The following is a 7,739-nucleotide window of genomic DNA, read 5'->3' as shown; positions in this document are numbered from 1 at the left end:
GAGGGGGAGAGCGCCGCTCTGCGCAGGCGCCGACACCGCCTCCTCGCCGCGGGCGGCAGGCGCGCAGCCGCAGAAAGGCGGCTGGCCAGCCCCGCCCCCGCCGGCCGCCCCACGCTGGGCGCCCATTGGCCGTGCCTGGCGCCCTCGGGGAGGGCGGGGGGCGGGCCTCGGCGCGGAGACACAGAGGACGGCGCGAGAGGCGGGAGAAAGGCGGGGGGGAGTAGGGCGGTGGCGCGCGCAGGTGTGCCGGGGGAGCGCGCATGCGCGCGCGGCGGCCGTTGCCTGGCGCACGTGGCTGCGTGCCCCCAGTGAAGGTGCTGCGCTCGAGGCTTGCGCGTTCCCTAACGGCCGCCCCCGACTTGTGTGGAGACGCGGTCAGTGACAGGGTCGGCCCTTCTTCTCGAGTGGGGGTGGGCGGGGTGCCCAGGGGAAACGGGGGCGGGGGGGCATTTGGGACCACCGATCCCCAAATGGTCCCGAAATGGCTGCCGTCCCGAGCAGCCCCGCTGCCTGAGGTGGCCCCTACGGACCAGCCTCAGCACCCCCTCTTGTCTGGAGAGGCTGTATGAGGTGAGGTGGCATTTCCACCCTGACTGGATCAGGGGACATGGCGACCCCCATCTCACCGCACTGCCTCCCTTGGCTGGAACATGACCCAAAGCACTAACTTCAGATGTTGCGTTTTAATGGCACAGAGGACCTGTCAGTCACATCCAGCCCACTCAGTTAATGTGGGAGCACAACTCTAGAAGGTCATTGAGCCCAGCCGTCTGCCAGCACACCTGCCACTGCATCAAGAGCGAGCAGACTTTAAATAACCCTTTTTGTCCCTTTCCTGTCCACCTGTCATGGAAGAGCTCATTGCAGCTTCACAGCTACAGCTAGCTCTGGTCTGCTCTTAAAGTGACAGCTGAGCCACTCTTTCCTATCAAAATGCACAGCATGTCATTCACAGATGAGTATTACAATGTAGGTCAGGCTAGCAAATAACTACACTTTTGATGATGTAGGAGCTTGCCTTTTGTGTTTGCTTTCCAGTCACACAATACTATCATATTCTCTCTGCTTGTTTCCTTTTTTGTCTCTTCAAGTTGCCCTTCCAATGGACTTATTCAACAAGGACTGGATTAGTTCCTGCCTCTTCAGAGGTCTTAACTATAGTTTTCTGATTCCTGCTCCCACCTGTTACTTTCAAATCCCAATTCATTTTTCTTTTGTATTCCCAGCTGTCGCTTCCCACCAGCTCTGTCCTTGCTTCCATTGCCACCCACAACTGCTGCTGCACGTCCACAATTTGTATTGTGCTTCCCCATGCCAACAGCAGGAGAGAGGAGCTGCTATCTGTTAGTCTTCTGCTTTCACATGCAGCAATGAGTTCTCTGGGCACAAAAGGTAAGGAAAGCATTGCAACTTTATAAATGCAAGATTATCAAATCCTTCCCAAGAGGGATATCTCAAGGCCTTCCTGAAGCCCATCACTGTGAGGATAACTTCCCTCCTACTCTGTCTGCAACTCCCGAGATCAATTATTGAGGGTATTTTCATATTCAGACAAGGTAAGCTCTTGTTTCTGGCTTCGTTTTCTTCCTTCTGTTCCCCTTGAGTCTCTTTACCATGCAGTTGTATCTGCTTGATTTTATTGCCTCTTTTTCTCACCGGTAATTTATATTGTCTTTCTCTAGATTAGCCTTTGAAGATCCCCAATTTGAAAATATGGCCCATATGTTTGAAAGACAGTTCCAAGCAGGAACATGATGATCTAAGTGGCACCTGCCTGCTCCCTACTAGTATTCCTTGTTTACTGTATAAATTACTAGGTATTCCTAAAGTACCTGATTAAGGTGTTCCACTGATGTATGTAAAGTCAAGTAATCATGAATTTTAGCTGCTGTACTGTTAAAAACATTTCCACGATCTGTTTATCCTACCCTAAAACTAGCTATTATACAAGAAAAGAGAGTATATATTAATATTAAAAGAACTACTTTTAAAATACATTTGATTTTGAGACACAAAATGCAAACCTACACTTTCATGTGAAAAGAGAAAGTAGAGAGTTCCATTTTTTTGGAGGAAGTAAGTGTTCTTTCACATAGTTACTTTCCTTTTTTTGCTTGTTTTCTTCAATTTAGTGCTGGTGATGTGCTGTTCCCAGCTTCCTAATAAACCTTTTGTCTTAACTCTTCCTCAGTTCTCTTCCTGTTAGAAAAGTATGTTAACACCAATACTTCTCCAATTATACATCCTTTCACTCCAACTGAACAGGTACAATTGCTTTAGCAGCCTTTATTTTCTGCTTTTCAAAAGAGAGCCTCGCTTATACAGTTTTAACAGCAGACTAACTTCTGGGTACGTTTTATAAAAGGTCTCAAAACAATAGGTGCTTACATGCTTCTGGGGCTTGGCTCAGAGAATCTGACAATTCACAGAATGATGCCCTCTCTGCACTCTCCTCCTTGTTTTATAGAGAAATGAGGAAGTGAAAGTAAGCCACTGAGAGTGGCTCTCGAGCCTTGGGAAGGGTGAGAGGAGAGCACCCAGCAGCTTTTGCAGCTGAATTGATTTACCTTTTGCTCTTGCTGTATTGTTAACATGTATGCTCAGGAGGAACATGACTCAAATATTTGTGAAGAAGCAAGTAGCAGCACAACTCTCACCTCAGTCTGAAACTGTTCCTCTGTGTAGGTACCCCAAACCCCATGTAGTTTCGTTACAAAGGAAGAAAAATGACATCTAGGTGGTATTAAAGTCTTGTTGTTACATGAGTTACTGGCTGTTACACAAGATTTTCAGAAATGATATGTGATCTTAGATCTAATAAGCAACTGTGTTTACTATCCTTGATACTATAACAAAAAATAGTATATACTTAAAGGTTTAATTAGTAAATATTCAGTTACCTCCTTTCAGTTCTTTCTAATGTTTTTCATTATCTGTAACTAACCTCCAAGGCACTTTTAGTCCCTGAATAACTGTTGAGGGGTTAAAATGTACAGTTATAATCCTGTGATATGGGGTGTGTGTGAATGTATTTAGAGAAGATGATGTCCTCCTCTCATCTTCTTGTAAGACCTTTCTCAGCTCTGATGACATCAAATATAATAGAACAGTAACATTTTTTCCTAAACTATACTGTCCAAGTAGCTATTCTTCCTATATCACAAATTGCTCTTTTCATATAACAGTTAGTATTCCTCCTTTTGTTTGAACTTCAGGTTGCATGGTTCAAGTTGCAGAACTATACTGTATGTGGCATCTTTCAAACTGTGTGCGTGAGTATTCTGGTGTTGACAAATAAGGGAGTTAGATCTTTGCAGTCTTCCAGATGGCAATGACATTGTCAGACAAATGAAGAAAATTTGTGTTATTTTTCCTTTATGCATGTTTGGATATATGGGGGGTTTGGCAGCGGCTGATAATGATTACTGGCCTTACAATTTACATAGTGTAGCAGTAACTGCACATTTTTTTCAATAATTGAATAAACAGAGTTTCTTCATAAAAATAATCTCATATTTGCTCCTTGATGTAAAAGTTCAGATCTCCCAATATTTCTTTCCTTATTTAGGTATGTTACTAAAAGACAGAGACATAATTGGTAATCATGCTTAGTTTCTGGAATGTCAAGTCAGCTGTAAATTTTAAACACGAGTGCCCAATTTGGCAAGCAAAATCAGAAAATGTGCTAAATCCTCTCAAATACAATGTAATGATGTGTGAAAAAGTAAAAAGAGCACATTTTCTTCTAAGTATTTCTGCAATGCAAAATGGCCATACATAAAATCATGCAAGTCAATATAATTAATAGCAACTTACATTTTTATAGCCTTCCAACCCAAAGAATCTCACAGCCTTTACAGAAATTATTGTAGAGAAATATTAACCAGTATACCACTGCTGAAATGCAACCAACTGCTTAACAATTGTACGTCTATGCCGGGAGCCTGGTCTTCCACAAAGAACTTGCAGACTTGTGCTCTGTATTAGGAACAAAGATTCCCCTTGGAGTGCAAGACAAAATTTTTTAGAGTATGTGAAAGCTTTTAAATTACTGAGTACACCAGCGAGTTGAAGGCTGCACAATATCTCAAGCACACATAAGCTTGTACTTGATAGTAAAGTCTGACTGGCATATCAGTGCTTACTCGAAGCAGCAGGCAGAGACACACTGGCTGGTTTGCTGCGTGTAATCAGTTTGACAGCCCCCAGGAATTGCTGAATCTCCATGACCCTAGAAACACAGTTTGGCACATATATTAAACAGTCAAAAACCTCCCCTCCAACTGTTGATCCATCTCCACTAGTTACAGACCTTCCCAGTCAAGTGCTCGTATTAGAACTGAATGGTTAGATAATGATGGAATAGTCTTCCACGTGTCCTCACAGTTGTTGCAGTTTAAACCCTTGGATGAAAGTATTTCTGGGCTGATAACTGCCTTTGAAGCAGGATGGTGGTTCAGTAACACAGACAACAGGGAGTGACTAATAGTATCTAGTTGAATAAATCCAGTGATTCTATTTGGATATTTTTTTTTTAATTTTTGGTAAAGTTCCCATTAGGCATAGTTGCTAAACCTGATATTTTTTTCCCTATACCAACATTTTTAACTTACCAGAGTACTTGCTTGTAATCTATGAAGAGCTGGATGGTCATGTAACATTTGTGCTCATTCCCGGATACTAGAGGCAAAGAGACGGTCAAAATATTCTTAGAAATTTTAAATGAAATTCAAAGTCAATAAAACGTAAGACACTTCTGAACATGAGACATAAGCTCTTCAGGTATGTGGGTGGTTAAGAATGTTTTGCTCATATTTTTCACATAAGGTGTACAGTTGTGAATTTTCTAGGGAACTGAACAGACCTGTGCCTTCCAGAATATGAGGGGAAGCTGTTTATTGGAAAATTCTCTTGAAGTTTCATTCTGCATTGTGAAACTAAGAGTCCCTGCCCAAATACACATTTGATTGGAGGATTTTCCTGCCCTTCTTGACTTTCGTTCAGATTTTGTATCTCAGACATTGAGGTTGTCCTGTTCCCTGGCTTAGGTGGAGCCCTGTGGCTGTTAACTACTGATCAACTGTTCCAACAGACATATATATAGATGCTGTTATAAATCCAGAACTATTGAATTGTAGTTTCTAAACCCAAAAATGTTTAAATATCAACTTGTTCAGGTGTGCTACTACTGCTTCCAGATGTGAGGAGTTCACAGTCCAAGATAGGATCAGAAATGTACAAAAGTTTTGTTTGGAAACATGTATTGACATATGCAAACACCTCTCTTTGCTATCTGCAACACCTGCAGGATGTTACAAAGGCAGATATTTAGACTTCATTGATGCATTCACACCAGTCAATGTTCAAAAGCTATCTGTAGGGATACAAAATTACTAGTTTTGCAGGACAGTGTTAGAGCCAATCCATCCTGTACTGAGGCAATGGAAGACTTCAACCAAGCTTAATACAGCTACAGTTTCACAGAAAATGTTGGAAAAACAAGATGTTTATTTGAAATCTGGTGATTAAATGATATATGTTGTGATTGGCTTTGTGTTTACGTTTGAGGCTTTATTTTACTACATACGCTTCTGCCTAATGAAAGCTCTCAACAGAAGTTGTTGGAAAAAATGACCACTTACAAGAAGTACTCCTAGGTAGAATGACCAGTCACAAATAAAGACACTTTGAAATTGGAATACTTCAGTATTAATACTGGGTGTTACTCTGGAATAGCTGTGCCAAACAAATTTTTATGTAGAAGGCCCTGAAATAATTCACAGGGGAAGTAGCTAGTAGTCTTTGATTTCCTTCAGTGGTGCTCTGTCTGAAGAAAGGCTGTAATTTCCTCACAGGCAGGGCAGAAGCTCTAGTGCTAGAAAGAGTCTTTCTAATGAGACACAATAGATATAGATATAGATAAAAATTTGTGGAAGTTACAGTAGTATAAATTTATCTGACTGCTGAATGGAAGTTTTAGGATAACTAATCAGTAAGGGTAGAGCACAGTTGAGGACTAGGAAAAACTATACTTTGTGCTTCTGTGCGTTCTCCTGCAAGGGGACCTTCAGAAGATCCTCTCCCTCCCTTTCACTCATGGGAAAATTAAGAGGGAGTAAACATTTCTACAAAGACAGTTTATAAACTTTTGCTTTCCAGGATTTTAACTCTGGCCAATTCCTGAAACTCTTCTTTATCACCTCCTCTGTCCTGCAGCAGGAAAACTCTTGCTGAATCCTAAACAAAGTTGAGTAACACTTCAAGAGGTAGTCCCTCAGGAATAGCAGTACAGACTAAAATTTTACACTATGTGTATTCCTTCCATTGTGTTGTTATCAAGTGGCAGCTGTTTTTGCGGGAATCATTAAAAACTTCCCTTGTTATGTAGAGTGCTATTGATATTTGAACTCTCAGGAGGAGTAACCTCTGTTTCTATCTAGATAAATACCAGATTAAAATAAACACATGCAACGTTGCTCAGTGAAGAGTGAGTATGTTATTCACAGTTCTCTAGTTTAAGCTGGCATTATGCAGACATTTGCAGTGTCTTGAGTCTTGTGTAGGAGTATAATGACAGAAAAGGTGAAACAAAAAAGAGGAAAATATGTAGGGATCTGTCATATACGGGTTTTGCTATAATAATACATTTTACACATTATTTCTTTCATCTGAAAATGTCAAAGCTCATTAAAAAATCTGGTTAAATATAAAAAGCTCTGTGAGGAAAGTAATTCTTTTATTGGTAGGTGTTGCATTAAGAGGCAAAGTAGTTTTGGCAGAAAATAAACCCCCTTGTGTTCTAACACTCCTCACTGAGGTGGTAGGCTAGGTGTGGCTAGGTTTAAATTCTGAGTGATGACCAATTCACCACTATCAGTCCAGTCGCATTTAATATATTAAACTGTGATGATTCCAAATGCACTAACAGTGGACTGCACCTTCAGTCTAGTTGTGCTCATGAACTAGCATGGCCACTCTTTGGTCATGTTCAATGAGAAACCAAAACAACTAGCTACTTAGTGCAGTTTATTTAAGCAACAGATATATAGGTTCTTATGGGTTGCCGGTGATAAATACACTGTCTGCAAAGCACATGCAAATAAAAGTATTGTCAATTATACAAAACATGCCACAAAGTTATAAACAATACAACCTGGCTATAAATGTAGGAAAGAGACCCTCTAGAGAGATATCTAAGTTTCTGGGGGAAGCAGTTGGTATAGTCTAAGTCTTACCCAAAGGCATCCCTATAGGGGAGAAGAAAGGCTCAGCCTGTTGACTGGTCCCAGAAGTCAAAGGCAGTCTCTGATGGAGTCCTCCTTGATTTGTTCATGATGGTGTCTTCCCTGATATTCCCCCTTTCTTGGGCTATTTTTATACTATTTTTTACCTTCAAGGTTGAGTTTGAGTGACTCTGGTCATAAATACTTTTATTATGATTGGTGTAAAATTCTCTCGACTCACATTTAAAGGTATAGTTTACGAAAAATTCAGGGTGCAGACTCAAGGAGGAGTGGTTGCACCTTGGAGGTGGGTAGCCTCTGGGATGGAGGTGTGTTTAGGTATTATAATGGCATTATAATAAGCCAAGTTTGCACAAAGGACAGCATTTTGTCAAAATTTGAGAAACTGTTGGCTCAGGGTAATAAGTATGCAGCTTATCAGTTCCATAGGACCATCTCGTTCCCATATCTGCTGTAGTATCACAGGGCTTGGCCATAGGATCTCCACCCCTGTGT

This window comes from Vanellus vanellus (genome assembly GCF_965231255.1).
Source record: "Vanellus vanellus genome assembly, chromosome: 18".
Taxonomy (NCBI): domain Eukaryota; kingdom Metazoa; phylum Chordata; class Aves; order Charadriiformes; family Charadriidae; genus Vanellus; species Vanellus vanellus.
This window is presented reverse-complemented; position numbering follows the sequence as displayed.